General features: G+C 47.0%; 1 long non-coding RNA gene across 5 annotated transcripts in view; it reads right to left on the bottom strand.

The window, feature by feature from the left end:
• The window catches only part of LOC129381101 (uncharacterized), a 34968-nt gene extending 12885 nt beyond the window's left edge, over positions 1 to 22083 (bottom strand). Inside the window, exons 1-2 of one of the 5 annotated variants that reach the window (XR_011890016.1) lie at positions 20714 to 22083; positions 18035 to 18305 (exon numbers count right to left, since the gene is read on the bottom strand). This is a non-coding gene — a long non-coding RNA (uncharacterized lncRNA). The other 4 variants (XR_008609330.2, XR_008609329.2, XR_008609332.2 and 1 more) reach the window with 4 other exon arrangements.
• Positions 22084 to 26824: the final 4741 nt, after the last annotated feature.

Raw genomic sequence — 26824 nt, 5'->3', positions numbered from 1 at the left:
TAGCATGTAGAAGATGCATTTAACACATTCGCAACCACAGTTAATGGTGTTAAGAATTTAATAATTTCAAACATGGTTGCATGCCACATGTCTTTAAACACAGTATGTGTATGAAAACAGCTTTGTGTGGCCTGATAATCAATTTTGCTGATCTAGGCTCTTCAGTAAGATATACTTTAGAATTGGCTGTAGATTCTTCATTGGGGGGGATGGTGGGTATTGTTGTGTATTGTTTTTCTGTGCAAGTATTTCCCTCTTGCAGCCTCAGGTCGAACACCAAATATTCATTAAGGTTTCATTATCTGTCACTTCGTACGATTGAGACCTCACATCGGTCACTCGTACATCATTTTTCTAGTGTCCAGAGCTTGGACTTGAGAGAAAGCTTTAGCTCGGGTGCTCCTATCTAAATACATGCAAGAGGAGAATTCGTTTTTCTCGGCAACCACTGCACCAAATCTGACGAGGTTTGTTACATTTAAAAGAAAAACTTAAAGTCTAGTGACTGTTGGTTTCGAATTTTTGATTTAGGTCGTCAATTTAGTAACAAAAAATTTAGTAACATGGAAACACAGCTTTTGCAGAACCCTTGTAAACAACGTAAACAATTCACGTAAGATGTAAAATGACATATAGAATTTGTGCACTTTCAATGATCTAATGGATTCCGTTCCCAGAACCGCGACATCTGCTTTTGATGCAGAGCTACGAATTTTTAACTTCGTGCTTCTATTTTTTTGAAACTACCAAATTTTTGAAATTTCTTGTAACAAAATTCAGGCCCTAAATCGAAATTCCACTTCCAACAGTCACTAGAATTTACTTTTCTCACTCAAATGCAACAAATTTAATTAAAATCGGTCCAGGGGTTATCTCAGAAAAGCGTTTTTGCATTTTACATGTATTTGAATAGGCCGCATCGGAGTTGGGCCTGAGCTAAAGCTTCCTCTTAAGAAATGCAGAAAAAGATCACTGTGAACTACAGTGCACATAAATCCATAACGAGCATGCTGTGGTTGGCTGTTACTTTATTTTAGCTGACCACACTTAAAGAGCTTAATTTGTATCTGGGTAAATGCAGGCAGACTGGGCATTTTATCAGATGAGCAGATGCTTGAACGGCCTGCACAGTGCAGCCCCCTGGTAACAGAGCTCAATCAGAGCTAATATTGCAGTAACAGTATTCTGCTTCGCTGCTGGTGTAAATATTCAGCAGTGTAATTGTGTTGCTGCCAAAAATTTACATCAGCAGTAAAATACACTTGGTTACTGCAATATTAACTATGTTTGATGATTTATTGGCATCCCCTTCGAAATGGGGCGGTGACAAATAGTCACCACCCAAAGAAAAACAGATTTCAGTTTTTCTGCAATTCTTCCATACCCAAGCAAGCATAACTTTTTTCTTAATAAAGATTTTTTAGTAATGTTTTGCACACCTATTTCTCATATTGTTGTGTGTGCTGTGAACCACAAGTAAAATTGTGTGACAAGTTTTGATATGGCTTGCTTTTATAGCAAGGCAGGTCAATTGGAAGAGCATATTTTTGGTTACTTAATCAGCCTTTTCCGAGAATTAACTTGATCTGATTAGTTTTGGTTCTTCGCACAGTTTAAAGGCTCACCTATCTTCTGCCAAAAATTGTTTCGTTGCAATGAGGCAAATTAAAGTGATGAGTGTTGGCATGTTGGCACATAGAATTTTTTGTATAACATACTTAAGTTGTTACACACATTAAGAGGATGTTGTGTGCCTAAGAAAGTGTGCTCAATAATGGAGACTAGTAATCTGTTCATTATCTTCCGTTACATTCTTTTTCCCTGAAATTTGGCCTCATAACTTCGCTATCCACCTTGTGCCTATGCTTGTAACGGATCCAGTCATGTCAATCTCTTCCCTTTCTTTCCCACTAATACTCCAAACGTCTCATGCTTATCTCTACTGCTGACCTGTTGATGCTTCTGTCCACTTTACATCCAAGCGCATATAGAAGGTGTACGTTACCTGTGGGTCACACTGGGTGAATACCTTAGCATTCCATTAGAATGTGCCAAGTGGTCTCTGGGTTTTTGTTAAAGCAGACGCATGCTTCATCCCGTTCTGAATATTTGTTGCGAATATGTTCTTGTCCTTAGGCAACTAAGCTTGAGCCTCAAATAGCAGAGCAATGCCCTTTTTGTTATCGTACAGATTTTCCCTTCCAATTTCTTTTTTCCCATTCTTGTGAATCTTGGTCTTTTGCTTCCATTCTTTGCATCCAATTCACTGTATTTGTTTCGCTCACTTTCTTTTTGATGACTGCTGGTTGTCTATTTAACAAATTTGTCTGGGTGAACTCGACACCATCAGGTGGCTGCAATGTGCAGGATGTTCTTAGGCCGTTCTTGTTTGCGCCTCTGCCCATCCGGTAAAACGCCCAGTCCGCTTGCATTTACTGGAATATTGGGCACGCTAAAAGGCTAGCGAGGCATGTGCACAGGCGCTATCCTTGCCATGTAGAAACACACCATCTTTTAAGTTAGCTTCCTTCCTGTGTGCACTTGGGAAAGATTTGCCATGGGAAGTGCCAAGTGCTTCATGTGCTCTACCACCTCAATTTCTGGCAATGCTAGCTAGCTAAACAAACTTAATGCAGCAGAGCCAAGCTAAAGGTGATGTACGGCTCTACATCACCTAGTGTAATATTACCAGCACTTGGTCATGATTGGCTCCTTAGCACATCAAGATCACAGGAATTGCAAATGGACCCTTACAGCGGGATTTTTCAAGAATCAAGCACTTGATGGATGCAAGATGTGTGGGATATGGTGTCGGTAACCTGGACTCAAATTTTCGAAAACAAATCAAGTATAGAATTATCTTTCTGTTCCTTTGATGGAAACCTCCATAGCCAACATGTGACACACCATAGCCATCAACAAAGTTATCATTTTTAACTGCACAAGTTGTTCCTAGGAAACGTGAGAATTTTAGTGTGCAGTGTCACAATGCAGTTTGGGCATAAATCATGCTACACTAGTCTGCAAAGGATACACCAACACATGCTGCAATAATGGCTGAACGAAAGCCTACCAGCCTTCTGGAAAAGTTTCTCTTCCTGCTATTAAAAACATCAATGGTGTTGCCTCTGCGTAACACACTGCCTGTAACACGCAGATAGCGAGCAGCACTGTGAACTAGAGTATGCCTCTGAAATGCAGGACACGCACTGAAAGTGCTCTGCCCTGCAAAAAAAGGGAAGGAAAGAATGGAAGAGGCGGGGGTCATGACTAGGTCACATGGGCCCTCGGTACAGTGTACTAGAATATAAGGGGTAGTGTGCTCACTGCACACAGCGGCAACGGGAAAAGGTGAAGCTGCCGATGCCAACTTGGAAACTGAGCTATACACTGAAATTGATGGTGCGACGCCCGGTGTGCCACAGGGAAAGTGTGTATTGCTACTCGTGCAAAGAAGAGAGACCGCGAACATGCACACAATGAGTACCGTGGCGTCGAAGCACAAACGGAAAGGCTGTGAACACGGGCACGGACATTAACTACATTGACTTCAACAGTACACCGCTCTTCTTTGCATGTGTATCAATGTGCTTTTCTTGTGGCACACCAGGCGTGGCACTATCGGTTTCAATGTATAGCTGAATTTCCAAGTTGACATCGACGGTTTCATGTGCCTGGCACCACAGAGCCCACTACCCTTATATTCAAGTACACTGTACCCAGGGTCGATCCAAATAGGTCGCGAAGCTTCGGGCGAAAAGCGGTTCAGTACAGATTGTCACCGACATCAGCAAGGGGGGTTATGGGAGCAGCGATTGAAGCGAGACTATGTTTGGAGGGAACAAACATTGGGAAAGAAAAAAGCGTTTTTTAATTCAAGCGAGACACAGTTAGATTCATTCAACTAAAATGAAATTTCTGGTCAATTTTATATATTCGTGACCTGTTAAGAAAATACAAGTTTATTCCATTTTATTATTATTAATAAATGAATTTATTTTCAGCGCCCATCATTAGAGAGGGCGTTGACGCCATGGCAGAAACGGCAGAAACGCGCCCTTGTAAAGTTCACCTGTTGAACTACGCCCCCCTCACAGTTTGTGCTTTCTTACTTGTCGAAGTTTGTCTGAATTTGGTGACGCGGGTAGTTTCATCGCTTCTTAATCTGTTCAGTCAAAAGTAGCGAGTTACGACCGCCAGATAATTGTGTAGTTGTTTTCGTGCGACTGCGCCGGCCAACGAGCTCGGCGTCCGACGATAGGATCAGCACTCTATACCTAAAGCTTTCGTCGGCCTCCAAAGAAAGTATGCTCTGTGCAGGGGTGCGATTTCGACAGCCGTATGGCTCGCTTTTCCTGCATTGCTTTCCGCGCTGAAAGCTCGAAGCGCCCATCAAGTCAAATGGCGGGGCATTTGAATATATAGCTCCAAAAGCAGGCCAACAAAACAAATTTCGCGCCTTCGAAAACAAAATGACGTCACTTCTGCTTTTAACGGACATGGCGTCACATTATTTTTTTTTTTTCCGCCGGAAGTGTTCCCACCACATACAGATGGCACTAAGCCCCATGAACCGCCGATGGACCGCCATGTTTTGAACGTATGGGCTCCTATGGAAGCTTCGCTACCAGGTGTATTTACCTTGCTGTACCTTCAGCTCTGCTATGGAAAAAGGCAGGGGCGCAATAGTGCTTGTGAACACTGGTTGAGTATATGGGAGAAAACCTCTCCTACAGGGAGGGAAGCTCACCTCGCATTTGGTTTGTTTCTGTTACCAAACCCACATTAAAGGGGTCCTGAACCACTCTTGGAGCTTGGTGAAAAAACGTAGTCTGTGGATAGCGTACGCTGCTGTGAACATCTTGGCCAAGTTTTGCTATCATACGCAGCGCGTGAAGCACGAAGTCATCTTTCTCCCAAATGCTCTTTTCAACAGAAGCCCTCTTCTCATTCTCTTCTGGGCGTTTTATTTCGTAACAGAGCGGATTCCCATACATGGCTGCTATTGACCAATAGCTGATGTCAGTCTAGAAGGGTGTTTGGATCAGTGTACTTATTCGTACTGTTAATGTGTATATTTATTGACGAGGTTTAATAAACGGGCTGAAGTCTGCAAAAATCTGCTTTCGAATTTCGATAATTATACACTTCTGGAAGAAGCTGACTATCGGCTGCTCGTGCTCGACCTCGGCTGCCCGCGTAGGAATTAAACGTTGGCCACCCTGCTTATTGGTGTTGTAGCCAGTGGATTTCGCTAATTTTGACTAGTTCTCAACGCTCGACTGGCCTTGAACCATGCAAAACTTAAGGTCAGATCACACGCACACTTGCCAGCACGTGCTCACTCCTGGCCGCTCCTAGTTAGACGCCTTGGCAGACTCATTGATAGCGCTTCAAAAGTTCACAAGTTGGATGTGGCTACTATCCATCGGTCAAGCTGGTGAAAAACACAGCCAGTCTGCTACAAGCCCTAGTGCACACAGCAAATGCTGCGCATATGCACTACAGTTGTATGTAGCTGCTGTCTTCTATGTAGCGTAGATACTGCAGCCACTGTAGTGTCCTGGCATGAGTCCACTGGCTATAAACTGGCTAAGCGCACTGTGGCTCGCCGAGAAAAACTGCATTTGGCTTGCATGATGATGATGAAATGTGGCTGGACCCTTTGCATCGGGCGGGCTACGGAAATATGCCCTAGCCAAAAAATTAAACAGGGTAAAAAGAATAAAAAAGGCATTCCACATATGCACTCACATGCACTACAGTGCTAGTCTGCCGTTAGTGTATGAGTCTTCAAACTTCCACCACGCAGTCCTACCGCTTCATCGCACGCCACTACTGTCCAAGCTTCACTTTGGTGATGTGGACTGCTGCATAGTTCACTGCACCAGTTGCTTCACCTCATTCGTGTTGTCACACTGAGCCACTTGGATCTGCAAACCCCAGTGCCTGCGGCACTGTGATGCCTTCTCGTTGACGTGAACACAAATGGGCACAGCAGAGAACAAGATGGTCGATGGTCGCTTCCTCCTTTTCGCATCATCATCAGCCTATTGTATGTCCACTGCAGGACGAAGGCCTCTCCCTGCGATCTCCAATTAGCCTCGTCTTGTGCCAACTGCTTCCAACAAGCACCCGCGAATTTCCTAATTTCATCGCTCCACCTAGTGTTCTGCCATCCTCGACTGTGTTTCCCTTCTCTTGGTATCCATTCTGTAACCCTAATGGTCTAACAGTTGTCTAACCTGTGCAATTACATAACCTGCCCAGCTCCATTTCTCTCTCTTAATGTCAATATTGGTTATACCTGTTTGCTCTCTCATCCAAGCCGCTCTCTTTCTGTCAGCGCTATGCCTAGCATTCTTCATTCCATCGCTCTTTGCATGGTCCTTAACTTGTTCTCAAGCGTCTTTGTCAGTCTCCAAGTCTCTGCCCCATATGTCAGCACCGATAAAATGCACTGATTGTACACCTTCCTTTTCAATGATAATGGCAAGCTTCCAGTGAGGAGCTGACAATGTCTGCTGTATGCGATCCAACCCATTTTCATTCTTCTATGAGTTTCCTTCTCATGATCAGGGTTTCCCGTGATTAATTCGCCTAGGTAAACGTACTCCTTCATCGACTCTAGAGGTTGACTGGCGATCCTGAATTCTTGTTCTCTTGCCCGGCTATTCATGATTATCTTTGTCATCTGCATAATTATCTTCAACCCCACTCTTACGCTCTCTCTGTTAAGGTCCTCTATCATTTGTTGCAACTCGTCTGCAGTGTTGCTGAATAGAACAGTGTCATTGGCAAATCAAAGGTTGCCGAGATATTCGCCGTCGATCCTTACTCCTAAGCCTTCCCAGTTTAATAGCTTGAATACTTCTTACAAGCATGCAGTGAATAGCATTGGAGAGATTGTGTCTCTTTTTCTGACCCCTTTCTTTATAGGTATCTTCCTACTTTTCTTGTGGAGAATTAATGTAGCTATGGAATCTCTGTAGATACATTCCAAGATATTTACGCAAGCGTCCTGTACTCCTTACTTACGTAATGCCTCTGACTGCTGGTATCTCGACTGAATCATATGCCTTTTTGTAATCTATGAAAGCCATATAGAGAGGTTTATTGTACTCTGCAGATTTCTCGATTACCTGATTACAATGGATGTGATCCATTGTAAAGTATCCCTTCCTGAAGCCAGCCCATTCCCTTGGTTGACTAAAGTCCAGTATTGCCCTTATTCTACTCGAGATTATTTTGGTGAATATATTATATAATACTGGGAGTGAGCTAATGGGCTTATAGTTTTTCAATTCTATAACGCCTCTTGTTTTTGTGGATTGTTATAATGTTTGCATTCTTCCAGTTTTCTGGGACCCTTGCAGTCGATAAACACTTCGTATAAAGAGCCGCTAGTTCTTCAAGCATTATGTGTCCTCCATCTTTGATTAAATCTACTGTTATTCCATCTTCTTCTGCCGCTCTTCCTCGTTTCATGTCTTGCAAAGCCCTTCTGACCTCATCGCCAGTTGTAGGAGTTCCTGTATCCTGTTTCTAATTGAAGTATTCTGACTCCTCTGGGTACTGTACAGGTCAGTATAGAATTATTCCGGTGTTTCTACTATATCTTCGAGATTGCTGATGATATTACCCTGCATATCTTTCAGTGTATACATCTTTGTTTATCCTATGCCAAGTTTCCTTCTCACTGATTTCAGGATGCATCCACCTTTTATGGCTTCTTCAGTCTTTCTCACGTTATAGTTTCGAATATCACTTATTTTTGCCTTGTTGATCAATTTTGACAGTTTCGTGTATTCTATCTTATCTCTTGAGTTGGACCCTTTCATTCTTTGTCATTTCTTTATTAGGTCCTTTGTTACTTGGGAGAGCTTGCCTACTGGTTGCCTTGGTGCCTCGCCACCCACTTCAATTGCTGCCTCTGAAGCCTGTCTAGTTACGATTTAATTCATTACCTCTATGTCATCTTCATCTCTCTGTTCTAAGGCTGCATATTTGTTGGCAAGTGCCAGCCTGAATTTGTCTGCTTTTACCCTTACTGCCTCTAGGTTGGCCTGTTTCTTCTTGACCAATTTTACTCTTTCTTCAAATTCAGGTGAATCCTAGCCCTCACTAATCTATGATCACTGCACTTTACCCTACCTATCACTTCTACATCCTGCACTATGCTGGGATCAGCAGTAGGTATGAAGTCAATTTAATTTCTTGCTTCACCATTAGGGTGGGCTTTTCCATGTCCACTTTCGGTTGCTACGCTTCCTGAAAAAGGTATTCATTATTCGAAGCTTATTTCTTTCTGCAAATTCTATTGACATCTCTCCTCTAGCATTCCTATAATCGACGCCATAGTTGATATTTGCTTGTTCCCCAGCCTGCTTTTTCCCCACTTTTGCATTGAAGTCGCCCATTACTACAGTATACTGAGTTTGCAGTCTTCTTACCACTAATTCAACATCTTCATAAAACTGATCTACTTCATCGTGACTGGATGTTGGAGCGTAGGCTTGAACTATCTTTAATCTATACCTCTTATTAAGTTTGATTACGATTACTGCTACTCTCTCATTAATGCTGTAGAATTCGTCAATATTGCCCGCTATGTCCTTATGGATTAGGAATCCTACCCTCGTATTGCTTCTTATCTGGGAAACCTCTATAGCAGAGGACATGGCCGTTAGTCAGCACTGTATAAGCCTCACCAGTTCTAAACTTGCTAAGGCCAATGATATCCCAAACAATGTCTGATAGTTCCTCAAAGAGTCCTGCTAAGCTAGCCTCACTCAACAGAGTTTGGGTGTTAAAGGTTGACAGGGTCAGTTTCTATTGGCGGCCTGTCCGGACCCAGATTCTCAGCACCCTCTGCTGCATTACAGGTCTGACCACCACCTTGGTCAGGTGCTCCGCAGCTGCTGGGGACTGAGGGCCATGGTTTAGTTGGAGTCATTTGGGAGGGGATGGCTGTGTACTGCACCAGGGAGGGCAATTCCTGTTCTGGTGAGGGAGTGTCTCTGTTGAAGCTTAGTGGGCCTTCCTAATTTGGTTGTACCTGGATTAGTATAGCCCCACTCACTCTCGGCATCTTTTTGCCGGTGTCATGCGTCACTCCAAGGCTTTTTTTTTACGAGGTTCTTTTCGCACACTCGGCACAAAGCACTCGTGACTTCGGTGCAGTCATCAAAGTGGCAACGGTACAAAAGTGTCCGCGCTTCAAACAGCAAACCGCTACCACCATTGTTGTCGTACAGCCCACTTCTTGCTTATCTCTCTTGTAATTGCAGTAAACCATCAAGGTGTACTTGCTGCACATCACTCTCCGCCAGTGTTCATTCACCTCTTCACACACCTGTTCCTGAATGATACGGGCTTATTCACGTTCCTTGCTAGCGTTCACGGGTTTTGTGAGAAAAAAAAATACTTCTGGCACAGGGTGTGCACCCGTGTGGTCCAACGAGCGCCCATTCCAGTCGAGCTAGTGTATCTGAACACGTGCCAGGCCTGCTTTCTATCGCTCATGAGACTTAAGCAGCCCTCGTAGGCCAGCTTGCTTCTGGCTTCTTTGGCCTCGTACGAGAACCAGACAACGTCCCCCTAAATGGCCTCTATGGCCACGCGGCCGTGGCAGCCCAATGCCAGTCGACCAACCTCTCACTGTCCTCATTCCTGCCACTGTCTAGTATCTGACTGGAAAGTGAACACTGCATTGGCAAATGAGGGGCATGGGACATGCACACACTTCCACATTTCCCGAACCAGCAGGAAGCGGTTGCATCCCCAGAGACTCTATTTACGCAACACGTTGGCCGCTCTGCACAATGGCTGCCAAACATTTTCCTCGTGGGCAGATAATACACTGCTGGAGGCACTCAGCAACACGCTGAGGTGTCTATACTCGGTCTTCCCTAGTAGCTGTCCGCCGTCAGGCAGTGACACAGCTGCAGATGTGTCAAGGCCCGAGAGTGCCAGCACAGTTCACTTCTTGGTATTGAAGCTGAGTTCAAGTTTGGAGAGATTGTTTGCCGACAGTGAAATGAGATGTTGCAGGTTGTCTAGGCTATCAGCCATCAGAACAATATCATGTGTGTAGACCAAGCCCGAAAGCCTCCACGTCACTGGTGTTCCACCATACATGTCAAGGAGCAAGAATCCCTGCCCAGCCTCCAGCAACATACTTCCCAGGCCGGCTGTATATAGCATGTACAGTAGCAGCGACACAGGGCATCCCTGCTTGAGACCTTGTCTCGCCGTCACTGGTTCAGCTTGTGCTTCAGCAAAGCAAGCCACCGCAGTATTGCCCGTATAGAGCAATCGGAGCAGACTTACCTATATTCTCAGCATTCCAATTTGTGTCATTTGGTGAAACATGGGGTCATGTAGTACACTATCACAGGCCTGCTTTCTCGCAACGTCGAGAAAGCAGGTATACTACCTCTGGCCTCTTTGCATGATATTTCAATAGCCTATGTCATCACAAATATATTGACCTGAAGGTGTCGATTACTGTGAAAGCAGTTCTGTAGTTCTGTCAGCCTGTCGCCGTGTTCAGCCCAGGCACTCATCCACGCCTTCAATATTTGTGCGAAGGTTTGATACAGCACGTGTGTCACAGTAAGTGGCCTGTAGTCTCGCAGCAGTCCTGCATCCCCTCCCCTCTTCAGTACCAGGATGACTCGTCCACATAGCCACTCCTCAGGAATTGATTCAGCTAACATGACGTCCGAGAAGATATCCACGAGCTGCTGCCTTGCCCTGTCTCGCAGGCACCTGAGCAGACCTGCAGGTATGCCATCCAGCCCCTTGGCCGTATGTGCTCCAATAAGTGCCATCGCCCTGTCAAGAGCTGGACGTGTCACTTGCCACTCGACGTCATTGCCAAGTTGGTATTCTCTTATATGCTGCTCTTCAGTTGAGTCTTCTATCTCTGGTTTGGCCTTGTCGACTTCGTATAGCTCGTGCATGGGGTCTGTTAGATGCTTCCTAATGTCGGAGACCGGCTGTCCTGTATCTTCATGTCAAATTTGTGGTGTAGCAACCTTTCTGTCCAGCGGTGACACGTATGTCCAGAACTTCCTGCCTCCGTTGCACCGACCCACCATAAGCGATTGGAGTTGTCTGCTGTTGTGCTTGGCGAACTTGCGTTGAATGATTGCCTGCACAGCCTGCTTGCAATTCAGGTATTCCTGTCAAGTTCGGAGACATTCGCTTGGAGAGAGGGCTTTCACTGCTTTTTGGTGCAGTCGGTTAGCCACTTTGCGCATGTCCGATGCTTTCTGTGCCTCTTCATCCCACCATCCCTTTTGCTGCATCCCTCCATGTGAGTTAATACAAACTTCGTATTTCCGCATTAAATGGGGACACAGCTTTCGCATAACAAGAAGTGGCAAAAAAAAAAGACTATTTTTTTCTTTTTTTCGAACATCACATTTTCAGTTTCTATAAGAAACTCCTTTTTCTATCTGATTCCCAAATATCATCACTGTAAAGCACGTGGAAGTGCTCTAAAAAGTGTTTTATTAGCCAAAGTGGCGAAAAATACCGTGGGAATCAATAAAGAACAGCGTTTTTCAAGCCACAATATCTCCGGAACGGCACAACCGAGCGCTGCCATCTTGGTCTCGTCGGAAAGTGCATTTCTCCGTCTTGAAATCTTCTGCTTCAGCTATCTCCTCCATACAGAAACAAGCACACAAAAAGGCAAATAAATGAAGGTCGTGCCGGAGTCTGCAATTCAAGGCGCTGCATGCTTGTTTGGTCTGGCATGTGCGCACATGTTGGACCAAACAAGCATGCAGCGCCTTAAACGAGCGGTCTAGGTTTTAACGGCTAAAGTAGACAGCCTCGTGAATGAGGTTGTGGTGATTCGCAAGATACAGGCTGAAATGCAATATCTAAAACAAGAAATCGCACGCACTGATGTCGTCGTTCAACAGCATGCGATGGTGCTGTAGATGGTGTTATAGGGCACTGAAGAGCTTGAGAGTATGAATAATGAAGAACTGGAGTCCGTAAAATAGAACAGGTTGACTGTGCAGTGTTAGGTGAGGGTTGTGAGGAATTAGTAGGTAGGTTTGGAAGGACTGGCTCACCGATATCACAGGCTACCTGGCTCTTGTCATTTCTGGGACGTTTTGGCTTCAAAGTTGGCAGATGTTCACCGCCGCAATTATGGCCATAGGGGAAGCACTCATGAGGGGGTATGCTTTGAGCACCGGGAAATGTTCTACTGCAGTGGTGGCACATGCAATACATTGAACGATTTGGGCATACGTCGGTGCCATGACCGAGTGTGAAGCAGTGCAAGCACAGTGAACTTCTGTGTCGAAATGGGTAGAGGTGCTGGACAACACGATTAATAAGGGCAAATGTGGGTAAACGTGGGCCTTCCACCGTCAACATCACGGTGTTGAACGGGCCTATTAGGCGAATTGTCAGGAGTTTCGCTTGTTCTACTTCCACAATACTCTGCAGCTCTTCGTCGGAGACCGAGGCGGGTATTTCATGTATGGCGCCATGTGCGTTCATAGGATCAGCGGCCACACAGGTGTTAATCTTGTAAGCTGCATCGTTGATAGTGATGCTCTTTAGTTCCGTGAGCTTGTCTGCAGCAGATCGACGATAGGTGTCAACGACGACCTGGTTTTGCATGGTGCGGATTTTGAAGTATGTCACTGCGTTCAGTTGTGTTGAGTCCTGCCGCCGAGTGGATAGCATTGCCGAGGATACCGACGTCGAGTGCGGCGAGGTTCAGGCATGCCGTGAATTTAACGATCACCGTGGTGGCTTGTTGCTGGCGCGGCATTATCCCTACGGTGCGCCAGTGGCTGAGTGTCATAGCGGACGCCACTGCTTGCTCAATTTCCATGCTTTAGAAGCCTACAAATGCGCATGGCGTTGGTGGTGTTGAGGTAGCGTCCAGCCAAGGACTAGGCTTAGCGGCCGGCCAAGTTCCTCCATTAATTGCACAAAAACAATGAAAAATTCGCTTCACCGGATGGTGGGTACCTTGAGACGTCTTCTTAGCACAAGTTTGGAGTCCTATCGGGGAAGGTTCCGTTCATAAGGAGAAAACTTCGAGAAGCACGTGGATCCATGCTGATTTGGCGACCGTGTCCCCTGCGGGGGAGGGTCAGCAGGGCAGCCGAAAAGGATGTGGGAGAGTGGGGCGTGAGAGTCGCTGCATAGGGAGCATGTAAGGGAGGTGCCACAGTAGTGGGATAGCATCTGAGGGGATGGAAAAGAGCGGGTCTGGAGGCGTTTCCAGAGCATCTGTTGGGAGTGGGTAAGAGAGGGGGTAGAGAGGGTAAGTCCGACGCTCCAAACGGGGTATTTGTGTAAGCTCTGCAAAGGTGTGCGCCCGCTCCCTCGAGAAGCCCAGAGCGAGGCTGTCCTGAGCCCGGCAAATCAAACCTCGCCCCAATTTATCGGTAGCCTCGTTTCCGGGGTTCCCAGAGTGAGCCGGCACCCACCGGAGCTCTACCTTGCATGGTAAATTATGAGTGGGGGCGTTTGACAAGTGTCAGGCAGGGGTGCGAATGCTGCCTCTGGGAAAGTCGGACAGAGCTGATTTTTTTTCAATCGCTAAAGACGTATTGAGCATCGGAATGTGCAAGGGCTAGGCGGTCTCCTCTGCCTCCTTAGGTGTAGAGCTCGAGGGAAGACAGTGAGTTAGGGGACGCGTGGTAGAGTTAGGCTGTAACCAACTGCTACAGCTTCGTGCGTTGTACATGCGGCTTCTACTCAAATGGCACTCTGGGCTTGTCCGTAATGCCTGTGAAGGGCACTTGCGCGAGCTAAGCGGTGAGCGATATGATGCTGAAAATGGAGGTTTCGAGGAAGGGGTTTAACTACGAGGGAGGTATGGATGTGTTGAGGGATGGCTATAAGGCTTGACTGATTAGCGGGTATGTTGATGTGAAGGGAGGCGAGGACATGGCAGCCAGTGGCACTCGTGGCAAGACTTAAATACTGTGTCTGAACGTGTGCATCACTAACTAGTTCAGGAAGGGTGTTACGCATACCTAGTGCAAGTAGTTTGGCTGTGCTAGTGCTACAAGGTAGTACTGGTGCCTTAGTTGCAAGGCGGATCATGGTATTCACGCGCTCGGTTTCTGTGCGGTTCAGCTTGAGATATGGGATGGTGCATAGAATGAGGCTAAGCGTACAGGCATGTACAACTTTCATGTTGTCCACTTCGTCTAAACCCTTGTGCAGGGAGGATATGCGGCGTAGAAGTGCAACACAGATTGCGTGGAAGCCTTAAGTTTTTTTTAAGGGTATGGTTATTCCGTCCGGAATCCTGCAGGTAGAGGCCAAGGGTGTGCAGGGTGGGGGTGAGGGGGATAGGGGCTCCTTTTAAAGTAATTGGGATGGGTGGGATAGCAGCAGATTTTGGTCTAATTAGGCGGAGTGTGGATTTAGAAAAACACTGGAGCCCTATAGATGACGCGTGAGCGAAGGTGGTGTCCTCAATTTCCCCATCAGAGCCATGAGTGGTCCATGTGGTAATATCATTAGCATACAGGGTATGCTTTAGGTATGGGATGAGATTGAGTTTGTGGGTTTAGGGGATGAGAGCAATATTAAATAGAAGGGGGGAAAGGACCGCACTTCGACGGGTTCCGAGCTCGCCGAGCATATAAGTGGGTGTGCTGAGCTGATCAATGTGCAAGGAGGCAGTGCAGCCACAGAGAAAGGCGCGAATGTAGTTGTAGGTTTTAGGGCTTACCTGTAGTGCCTGCAGTTCTCGTAAAATGGAATTGTGTCAAATTCCGTCAAATGCCTTAATGAAGTCAATGGGCCAGGATAGCTTTAGTGAGGTGGGGGATTGTATCATCAAGCACGTCATGTGTAATATGTAGTAGGGCATCCTGCGCGGATGGATGTGCACAAAAGCCCACCATACTGTGGGGGAAAACATTATTATCTTCCATGTACGTTGTTAGTCGGGCGAGGATTATGTGCTCGAAGGCCTTGCCGAGACAGGATGCAAGAGATATGGGGTGGATGTTCTCTAGGGTGACAGGCTTGTGGGGTTTTGGCATAAATATGATTTTTCCATGCTTCCAGGAGGCAGGGAGGGTCATGGCAGCATTGGCAATTTGATCTTCCCGGGTGCGGTGTTGCATAATTTTAATAGGGCTGCGCAAAATTCTGATTCTGTAATGGGGCGTCATGCTGGGGTTGGGGTGAGCCTGTGTACACAGGATGTTTGCAAGGAAGACCTGGGGTGGTATAGGTGCATTTCACCTGCACAAGGAAGGCGCCGGGGTCCTGCCGATAGTTATGAGTGAAGCGGCGAATGCTAACACGTGTGTGGGTTTTAGATTGCGCAAGGTCTAGCATGTGGTGTAACAGGTGCCAAGCGCAGGTTGTGGAGAGATTGCCGCAGAGGCCGTCACAAACCTGAGCCCAGTTTGCGTTGCAAAGAGTGGCACTATGGTGTTCTATTCGGGATTGAAGCTGGGCGAGTTTGAGTTTCCTGTTGTGCTTTTGAGTTTTTCACCTTTGCGTTACGTTGCCTTGAGCTTCAAGGAGGTGGGCAAGCTCACTGTCAATAACAGGGGTGTCTGGAGTGGTATCTAGCACTTATGTATGTTGGCAAATGTCCTTCTGCAACTGAGTAGTCCAGGTGTCTAGGTCAAAGGGGGCCTGCATTGGCTGCGCTTGCCTAAATTTGCGGAGCTGGTCTCAATTATAGTAGGATAAAACTTAAATAAACAGCAGTTGGCAACCAAGGCACACGGATCGCATGGGGTTGTTACTCCGCTAGCCAATCACGGAAGCAAATGAAGTCATTGTCATGCAACGTTTTCAAAATGGCGTCGTATGGAGCGTCTGCTGTTCTTGAAGTGTCTTTTCTTCGGCAGAAGCGATGAAGTGTGCAACAGACATGGACAAAGTGTATGGAGTCTGAGCATTTCGCTCTTCAAAAGTCCACGGTACAGTTCATTTCACTGCTGAGTCCGTTTTACTTATGAAACTTCAATGCCAACTGAAGTGAAACTTCACAGTAAATAGTTGCAGCGAAGCAAGCGTTTTATTTCAGTTCAATAAAAAATTAGGCTTTCACTATTCCACTATAATAGATCGGTGAAAACGTATATAATTACGTGCTCATATTATTTTTGTGGTCACCGCCTTATTTCGGTAACAGGGAAAGTTTGAAGTACGAACTATTTGCAGCCTTGCACAGGAACTAGTGGCTGGCAGTTATGAGGGCGTGGGCGGGGCTTCACTGCAAACTTACAGTAAGTTGTACCCGACTATAGTGTGCCTAACAATAAATTTGCGCTGAGGTCGGCGATAGTTAACTGTAATGTGAATTCGGTGTTCATCATCATCATTATCAGCTTGTTTTATGTCCACTGCAGGACGAAGGCCCCTCCCTGCGACCTCCAATTACCTCTGTCCTGCGCCACCCGATTCCAACTAGCGCCAGCGAATTTCCTAATTTCAAAGCTCCACCTAGTCTTCTGTCATCCTCGATTGTGTTTCCCTTCTCTTGGTTCCCATTCTGTAGCCCTCCAACAGTTATCTAACCGGCACATTACATGACCTGCCCAGATCCATTTTTTTCTCTTGATGTCAATTAGAATATCGTCTATACCCGTTTGCTCTCTGATCCAAACCGCTCTCTTTCTGTCTATTAACGTTATGCCTAGCAATCTTCGTTTTTATCTTTGCGCGGTCCTTAACTTGTTTTCAAGCTTCTTTGTCAGTTTCCAAGTCTGCCCCATAAGTCAGCACTGATTGTAAACCTTCCTTTTCAATGATAACGGTAAGCTTGCAGTCAGGAGCTGGCAATGTCTGCTGCATGCGATCCAACCCATTTTTATTCTTCTGTGAATTTCCTTCTCACGATCAGGGTTCCCTGTGATTAATTGACCTAGCTAAATGTACTCCTTCACAGACTCTAGAGGCCGACTGGCAATCCTGAACTCTTGTTCCTTTGCCCGGCTATTTATCATTATCTTTGTCTTCTGCATATTAATCTTCCAACCCCACTCTTACACTCTCTCTGTTAAGTGTTGGTCGCTGCCTAGTGTGGTTTGCATTCTTTCCCATTGTAAGTGTGCCACGTTTGTGCCACGCGCAAGATTTGGGATAGTATCGGCAGTAACTGTTACCAAGCTGCGTAACTGGTAGGCTGAACTCATTAAGGATGGTCAGGTGGAGCACCAGCATTTCATTGCATAAAACTGTGCCTCTGTGGTTGGTGCGCCGATAGCCCCAGTCCACGCGAGCTCAATTAAAGTCACCGGCAATCAGTAGGGGGTTTGATACGGCCATATGAGTAGCGGACTTGAGGAGAGGAGGAAGTAGGTGAACTGGCTGTCATGGGAGAAGATAGCAGTTAAGAACGAACAGGGGGGATTGTGAAGGGGTGGGGGTAAAATTTTAATGAGAGTGTGAGCGATAGGGAAGGTAATTTCGTGCTCCGCATAATGCAAGGTGTTAAAAGGCATATGTGACCACCTAAGAAAGATCTGTGGAGTCGGAAAGGATGACGGCATACCCTGGCAGTTACCTGCAAACATTGGTGTCCTGAATAGCAATAATGTGCGGTGAGGACAAAGAAATGGCAACAATTTGTCGTAGAGCATCGCGCTTTCGCCGAAAACTCCTGCAATTTCATTGGATAATCTTGAAAGAATTATGGCCTGTTAGAGGAGCCATGTTTTAGGGTGGCAGGGCGAAGAAGGGGTGTGGAAGGTTGGACTGCGGGAGGAGAGGCCCTTGAAAGCCCACGAATGTCACAATGTCACAATACTAGAGATGACCATATCTCTTATACGGGTAATGGTAGCTTCAATCATTATCTGGCACTGTGCAGTGACCTGCACAGTAATTCGCTCCGTGAACCTGGCTTCTAGGTTTTGGGCAAGGTCTATAGGTTGGCCTGGGCTCTCATCAGGCCTCTTCTGAGGAGGAGCAGGTTGGACAGGGTGGGTGGATAAGATGGGAGTTGTGGTGGGGGATGTAGAGTAGGGGTGGAGGTAGAGAGGGCTGCTCTGAGCTGCTTTACCTCTTCCCGCAGAGCCTTCACTTCTGGGTCCTGGGAGGTCGCGATGTTCGTCTTGGAAGCCTTGGAAGCCCATGTAGAGGTAGACGGGAGGGTCGTGTGGAGCGGGGGAAGTCCTTCTTAGTTTTGTCTTTTGGGGCGGTTGGCTGTGTCGTTTGGCGGCAGGATTTATTGCCTTGCACGAGCCAGCACCCATGTTCAGGTCTGGCCCCCCACAGAGAATGGGGATCAGGATGCAGGAAGGAAGATCTTGCAGGTCATGCTTGCTGCCACACTGCGAGCAGAGACCATTCTTCTGGTAGGTGCACACGTAATATCTATGACCCGGTCGACCACAGTTTGCACACGCGTCTAGACTTCCCTTGTACGGCATGCATCTATACAAGGTCCTGAATATTTGGCTGCGTGTGTTCAAAAAAAGATTTTGCACTCACCACTGCAGTGTTCTTGGTCAAATTTTGCAGAATGATCGCATTTTGTTGTCTATTTCCCTTTGTATAACACTTGGCATGATAAGTCGCCTGTTTTTTAAGACCAACATGAGAAGCTGTTTTCGCCTATGGGAAAAATGGCGTCTGAAAAGCCGGCCCTGGCACAGACTTGTCACCACCTCCTCACAGCAGCGGGCGGTGGTGCGATGTAGGCGGTGACATGCAGGGTAGCTTGCACCTCCATGGCTGTTGGGGGTGGGTGCGCTGCCGGTGATAGCATCCTATGATAGCATGGTGATAGGCCTAACCTCTAGCGAGGCAAGACCCGGCGCGGCGGCTGGCGAGAAGCAGACTTTCCGACGTCGATACGGTCCGAAAAAAGGTTGGGATCGAATAATGGCCATAGCTTTTGAAAAGAGCTCACCTTTAGGAAGCGTCCGACATATTAGGTGAGGCACCAGGGCGTGTGATTCGCACGAAGAGATTTCACCCGGAGCCGATGCCGGGCACGTCTTGCAACTGCTTCTCGAACGCGAAGCTCGTTCCCCACGACGTATCAAAACCGGCGCTAAGCGGACATCGCAGTCGCGTATGTCCGCGTAGCTGATCCCTTCGTTTGCGCACGTCTCAGACACGCGATAAGCATTCCGAGCATCGGCGACGTAAACTTTGAGAGCAAGATTCGCGCGTGGAATCCTCGGGCACGCGGCTAATCAGCACTCTGCGTTTCGGAATTCGCGACCAAGCACATCGCGCACGCAATCCTCGGACCCGCGGCCATTCTTTCTCTATGCCGCGGCTAAGCATTTCGCGCATGGGCGTCTCCCGACTCGGCGGTCAAGCAGATCGCGAGCCTACTTCGCGGACCCTCAGCATTTCGCGCGTCGGCACCTCGAACTGCGCGACTAAGCACATGCAGTGTCGACTCCTCGAGCCCGCGGCTGGGCATTTCGCACACCGGTACCTCAGACTGCGCGACTAAGCACACCGAGCGTCGACTCCTGGAGCTCACGACTAGGCATTTCAAATGCGCGTCGGCACCTTGGACTGCGCGGCTAAGCACACCGAGTGTAGACTCCTGGAGCTCGCGGCTAGGCAGTTCGCGCGTCAGTATACCTCGAACTGCGCGACAAAGCACATTACGCGTTGACTCTCTTATCATACGATATCTGGTAACAATATCTATAATACCAACCCTTCGTAAAAAGAACCTCATCATGAGCTCTTTTCACAAGGCCCCTTGTGGGCTGGCACAGACACCTGGCTGCAGAAATGATAGAGGCATCAAACAAAAGTACAAGCTGGAAAGCACCTAGCAGCTGCATATATATCGGTGGCTCTCCGATCCTAAGTTCTGCAGCCATTGTCAAGGAAACATGACTTGGAACGCTGCTGAGAGCCTTTATTCATGGTCGACTACCAAAGAAAAAAAAAAATGCCTCACTGATTTGCACCGGAGACTTCTATCAATGAGGTGGCCTGCAAGTACAACACTGGAACTATATTCATGCCCACACGGAGTTCTGTACATCACTTGGTTTAAACCTTAGGCACCATGCTCTTTGCGGAGCAGCAGCAAAGAATGCCATACAGAAAAAAAGAACGGAGGGGGGGGGGGGGGGGGGCGAGGCACACCAGACCAGGGGCCGCATGTCCAAGAAGCCCGACATCACAAAACACCCCAAAGACTGTGCCATAGCTGTGCCTTTTAGAGAACTGAAGGTGAAACTTTGAGCCCTTTTCTCAAAACTGATTTCTTTTTTTCATTTTTGCCTTTCTGCTCAGTTTCTAGAGTTGATTTCTTTGTTGCCGTTTAGCCTATTCTGACTTTTTTTGTCACGTTCCTTGGGTTATAGTGTAGTTCGTGACAGTCTCGATTTTTACGGCGAAGCTGTGTATGGCTAGGGCATTTCCGTCATCTGCGAACAACCCACGTACTAGCTCGTTGGCACCGACCGTGCCAACGCGCTTCTGCCACTGCTCACGCGCTCGTCGTCGTCTCCTTCCACAGCTGGCTCCGTTGCTGCTCATCATTCCAGCGTAGAATTTCATATTTCTTGTGTCGTCGTAGTGGGGAGGCCACATTTTTTTTTTCCTTTTTTTTCCGGTGGTATAAACCATTGCTTAAGGGGGTATGAGCCATTCATTGTCTTAAGTGACAGACACATTTAATAACAGAAGTGATACGAGAATGTGTGCGCATACCTATCGTCACAATGACCACCGATCAGGAGAATAAATATGTTCATACCTTTGTTCAAAATTCTGTCACCTCTGTGCAGGGTTGCCAGATTGAGCACTCTTTGTCCGAGTTCGGGTCAGAATTTTCTTTTTGGCTATCTGGCTATTTTTGGGCTACATCTTTTTCCTGTGTAAAAGAAAGTAGAACTAGTTGAGCGCAAATGAAAAACGCTGGAATCAAGATGCAGACAGCAGGTTAAAGATATTGAGCTACAAATTGCTACAAAATCAAAATTTGCGAGTTCTATGTTAGAGAACACATATGCATGTCAAAAAGTCAAGAATCATGGCCTTTTGATGATTTTAATTAAGAAAGCTGGCCTCAGGAAACACGTCTCCATCCGTGAACTAACGCTACTCGCACACGCACGCCAGCGAACACAGACTGTTGCTGTCGCCACATGTGAACTTTCGGCATCCTACGTTTTAAGCACGAGATGCTTTTAGCTCCCGTTGACGGTGTGCCGCAGGTGACCTCGGCACCAGAACGGAGGGAGAACACCGAGCTGAACCTAAGCGAAATTTCCCTAATTTCCTGCCTGCTGCATGGCGCCTACGTGGCAATGTGCCCGGACCCTTCCTGGCCAAATTGCTCCTGCTCCAACGCCAACGTAGAACATATCCTCTTCCGTTGCCCCACAACCACCACAGCCATCCATTCCCTACACAACTCCAAATCCTCCTCCTGCCTTTGCTATCACTACCCGTATCAAATGCCGCCATCGAACAAGTGTTCAGCCAGGTCTCGCTCATTAAAACCGACCTTCAAAATAGAATGTTGAACGAGACATTTGTAGCGCTCCTCCACGTGAAGTTTGGCCTGGCCAGGAACGGAGGCTGCTGCAAGGATTTTAAACCGGACCAGGAATTTTTGTCCCATTTCAGCTCTGACATTTTGCACGGACCAAGCAGTTCCACTTCGCAAAATCTCGTGATGCTTAATCATAGCATACTTTTTCATGTCTATATATCGTACTAGATTTTGTCTTTGTCTTGCAATTTTTTGTAGTTTCTCGTTCAGCGAAATTATCATAAGTAATAATACTGAACGCCTGAATGCATACCATTGCTTAGCGTGTTTATTGCACGTTGCTATTTGTGTGTTGTTCTTTTCGTGATTTTTTGGTGCCCTGGGAAAAATAAAACTGCATTTGCAATGAAGACCGCATTTGCCTTATCATGAATTTGCCTGCATGCCTGCGTTTCTGCACTTCTTACGGTTGTGCAGCATCTGTTTTCTGTGCTGCGTGGTCTCTGTGACGATGCGTGGGGAGGTCATGCGTGGAAAAACTAATATGTAGGTATTCTTGCCGAAAATTAATTCAATATGCTTCAGAAATGACTTCACAAAAAGACAAAGCTTTTTGGTTACCTTTGGGCTAACCAAAAGTTTCGCTTTCGGCTACATTTGGGCTACTGCGGAGGCCAATTTGGCTACCTGTGGTTGGCGCGATCTGGCAACCCTGCCTCTGCGTCGTGTGCTAAACAGCTTCACTGGTCTTCTACCTTCACAGAGTGGAAGGGCTCATGATTTTTTTATCTGGACTTATTTAAATTTATGATGTTATTCGTCCACCCCAAAGGTGTATCTGATGTGAAGGTAACATAAAAATGACACTCCAAAAAATTTCTGTTGCGAAAAAAAAAGCAAGACTGTAATGACCTTCAGCACATTTAGCTATGCAGTCAATACTCAAGGAGCCTTCCATCATGTTTTTTTAAGTCTACCCAGGCCCTCCAGAAAGTTCGAGGGTGAAAAATGCTGCTCAATAAAATTAAATAAAATATTCTCAAGGTATCAATCTGAAACTTTTATGGAAGCATTAGGGAGACATTCTAAACATTTGTGCCAATTTTCATCAAAATCCATGAAGAAATAAGGAAGTTGATTTTCAGAGCCACGTCCCTCCTTGGCAACTCCGGCAATTTTTCTATGTCAACGGATGTCGATGAAAACCCCTGGGTATGTTCCTCTGAACACTTCCTTCGTGTTTTCAAAAAAGTAGGTTTGAGAGTGGCACAGATTTTTTACAAATTAATTTAATTAATTGCCTCGAACACCCTACCTTACCTCCTCCTCAGTTACAGGCCACATTGTGTATGACATCAGGAGTGTTCCATGCAGAGCCTGTTGGTATCATGTAGAAGACAGCAACGAGAGCATCGAGGAGTCGACGATCATGAGCTAGTGCATGGCGTGAGAAGTTGCTGTCGCGAGAATAGTTGCGTTCCCTGTAGACGGGCAAGAGATGGGAGGCAAGTGGCGCTGCGTGGTTGGCTGCACAAACTTCAGCCATCAGCACACACAGTTTGAGCCGATGCCAATCGCGTTCAGCCGAGGTTAAGCCTATGTCACAGTCGCGTAGTCCATACGTTTACTGCTGGTGGGCCTGAGCGACTGACCTGAAGCTAATTAAGCCATCAGGATGCAACAAACTCCTTCTGTGGTTCAGTTTTGACCATAAAGATTTGAAATAAACCATTCCTCATTTCATACAGTGCACACACAAAACGCAAGAAGTGACGACATGGGGCAGTATCGACATCGGTACGTTGCCGTTTTCGATGGAAAGCTGCCAGCAGCACTCATCGTCACTTCCCTAAATTAAATGAGACTACGAGCATGGGTGTATTTTTACGTATTGTCACGCAGACCCATTATTTAGCTTCCGAGGTGCATTGCTTGCCTCGTATCCCAAATGGGCAGCAAGCGTAGACCCCTTCAATACAGCAGCGTAAACAACCGCCTCGTTCAGCTGCCAATGGTGTCAATACTGGCATCGGTGTTTCTGCGAGAAAACTGCGCATTCTCTAAATAAACGATCATATGCGCAAAGTCCTCTTCTGTGTCTGCTTTACGGAAGATATTGTGTCCATGAAGAGAATACGAAGAATGATAAGTAGGCAGCATAACAACGCTCCCGTACTACGGTCTCCCGCTCATTGTTTTCGAAGGTGTGTGGTCGCTCATACCAGCGCGATTCAGAGTGATGCAACGGTGCTTACGTGCACAAAATCTGCCTGTTTTGATATGTTCTGACATTAATTGATGTCACTGATCAGCAGATAGCATGATATCTCATGCGAACGAGTGGTCGCTGTACCTGCCGATGTAAACAAATGCATCGGTCGGCGCTTTGGACTGTAAGCGGTGTTCTTGCGGAATACAAATGTGGAAAGTCATGCTTCACATCTTACAAGTACAAAAAGCACGCGAAGAGCTTCCCTGCGAATGGGTAAAACACCTAAAATAGCAAGCAGCACGCATAAAATCAGTAGTTAGGGCTACCGTTGGTCTTCATGTTGCAGCAAGATATGTAGGACACGGGTGCTGGCTCTTGTGATGGCGGGTTGAATGCGAACGGTGATTCATGGCTATTGAATTCATCAGAATCGTAACTCAATATTTTACAGATCTGAAGAGCTGGTGCAGCAACAACCTCAAAATTTGGCAGTGGAACTGCGCAAGTTTCCAGAGGCGCAAGGCCCCATTGGGACAGCTTATCAGATCTATTGCGGACAAGCCGCAAGTTATATTGTTACAAGAAACGCTATGTACAGCAGAATTTTCACTCTCGGGATACCGCACCATAGCATACAGGAGTGAAAAGGGCAGAGGTATCGCTACCCTAATCAGAAAGAACATCTCGTTCGTTGAGCACGAGGTCCGCGCGTACAAAGCGGGCCTCGAGGCCCAGTTAATAGAAATCGTACCCAACAGAACAATCAATTCTAACATTTTCATTCTCAACGTGTACAGCGCACCATCGGACAGGAAAAGAGATTTCAAAACATTATTAGGCACCACGTCTAGGGCGGCGAGAAGCGCGCCTCTCGTTGTCGCGGGTGACTTTAACGCACCCAATACGGAATGGGGGTATGGTTACAAAAGTGCAAAAGGAACGAACTTAGCCTTCAACGCTGCAGAGCTCGGCTTAATACTCGTCACAGACCCAAGGCTCCCCACCAGATCCGGTAATTCGGTCAGTCGAGATACGACCCCCGATCTCACCTTCCTCCGAGGTATCGAAGGCACGTGGGACAACGTTCCAGGAGGGGCTAGGCAGTGACCATTACATACTTGAAATTCTGTTGCGTGTCAAACCCAGACCACCCGCGAGATACGAGTATGTGGACTGGGACCTCTTTCGAAAAATCAGAAATGACACAGTCCCGCCAGACGAGACGTATGCAGATCTGCTAGAGAATCTGAACTTGGCAGTTAAAGGAGCAACCAAAGAAATCATCACGGATCTTGAAGTTCCTAAAATGGACTCGAGACTCGCTCACCTTCTGGAAGCCAAACACGCCCTCTCAGCAAGGTGGAAGACCCAAAAGCTTAATCGTAGACTAAGATCCAAAATCGCGCTTCTTAACAAGGAGATTGAAACCTATTCGGCCCAGCTCGCGCGGCAGCAATGGGATGAGACGTGTACCGAAACGGACGGGCGTATGCGAAGAGGTAGCAAATGGAGCTTATTGAAAAGTCTTCTCAACGATAAACAGTCTAAGGTCACCCTTAACCTTGCAACGGATAGGCTCATTAAGAAGCAAATTGCAATCGGTCTCACCGACATCGAATTAGCCAACAACTTAGCTCATACTTATCTCCCCCTCGCTAAAGATGCGGATCGCCCGGTAGAGCGTGTGAACTACATGGGATTCTCGGCACCTGATCTAGACGAACCTTTCACCGTGTCAGAGATCAGACACGTTCTCTTCAATCTAAACGGCAGGTCAGCCCCGGGACCTGATGGAATCACGAACAAACTTCTCAGGAACTTAGATGATAGGGCAATCGAGATAGTCACGGCCAAAATAAAGGAGGTATGGAAAAGTGGACAGGTCCCGATAGAATGGCGTACCGCAAAAGTGGTACTCATACCCAAACCAGGAAAACCCCCACATATAAATAATCTGCGGCCTATATCCCTTACATCATGCATCGCCAAGGTTGCGGAGCACGCGATACATAACAGGATAACCGAACATATTGAAAACAAGGAGCTCTTTAGACACAACCTAATTGGCTTTAGACAGGCGTTGTCCACACAGGACGCTATGCTTTTGCTTAAGAAAGCAATCTTTGATAACCCTACTCGCGACGTGAGAGGGATCCTCGCACTGGACCTCTCCAAGGCCTTCGACAGGGTCACGCATAAACACATACTGACGGAGATTTCGTCTCTCAACCTGGGCCAACGGTTTCATGATTACACCAGATCTTTCCTCGCGGATCGCAAAGCACACCTCCGATTAGGCATGGTCACAGGAGGACCCTACGATCTAGGCACCTGCGGCACCCCGCAGGGCTCGGTCCTGTCCCCACTCTTATTTAATATAGCCATGCACAAGCTCTCCACTCGCCTCGCTGCAATCCCAAACGTTGGTCACGCCATTTATGCGGATGATATCACGATCTGGGCACCGGGCGGATCGCTAGCCATGCTCGAACACTCGTTACAGAGCGCGTTGGAGGCTACTGAAGACTTTCTTTCAAACACGGGCCTTGAACTCTCCCCCGCTAAATCAGAGCTATTGTTATACCGCCAGTCCAGACAGGGGGTCAGAAACCTTGTGCCTCTGGAAACTCTGCCGATAGAAATTCGAGCTAAAAATGGGCATCCTATACCGAGGATGGACTCGGTGAAAATTCTAGGTCTCCTCATTAATGCCAAGGGCTGTAACTCGACGGCCCTCAACAGGCTCACTGGACAGGCTAGTAATGTCCTAAGACTTGTAGCCCGCGTCTCAAATCGAAGAGGCGGTCTCAAAGAGGACAATTTGCTCAGAGCCTATCAAGCATTCTTCTTGAGTCATGTTATCTACATCGCACCGTACCTTAATTGGGGTAAAGCGGAAAAGGCCAAGCTCGACTCCCTAACACCATCGATGAGCTAATAGAAGCTCACACAGCGGCTCAGATAATGAGACTTTCATCCACTAAGCCAGGGATTAAGATTTTAGAAGAAGCAGGAATCCAACCCAGACATGAACCGGCGACCAAAGTTAGCTTGACCCGGGAAACCAGAGCTCGCATCATGGTTGAGCCCGTTCCGCGAAACATCCACCCAGTGCATAACGAGGGTAGGAGATTGGCGAGAGCCAAGTCCATCCTTAA

This window comes from Dermacentor andersoni, chromosome 1, assembly GCF_023375885.2.
Source record: "Dermacentor andersoni chromosome 1, qqDerAnde1_hic_scaffold, whole genome shotgun sequence".
In the NCBI taxonomy this organism is placed as follows: domain Eukaryota; kingdom Metazoa; phylum Arthropoda; class Arachnida; order Ixodida; family Ixodidae; genus Dermacentor; species Dermacentor andersoni.
Note: the sequence above shows the minus strand (reverse complement) of the source record. Positions and strands in the feature narration are given on the sequence as shown.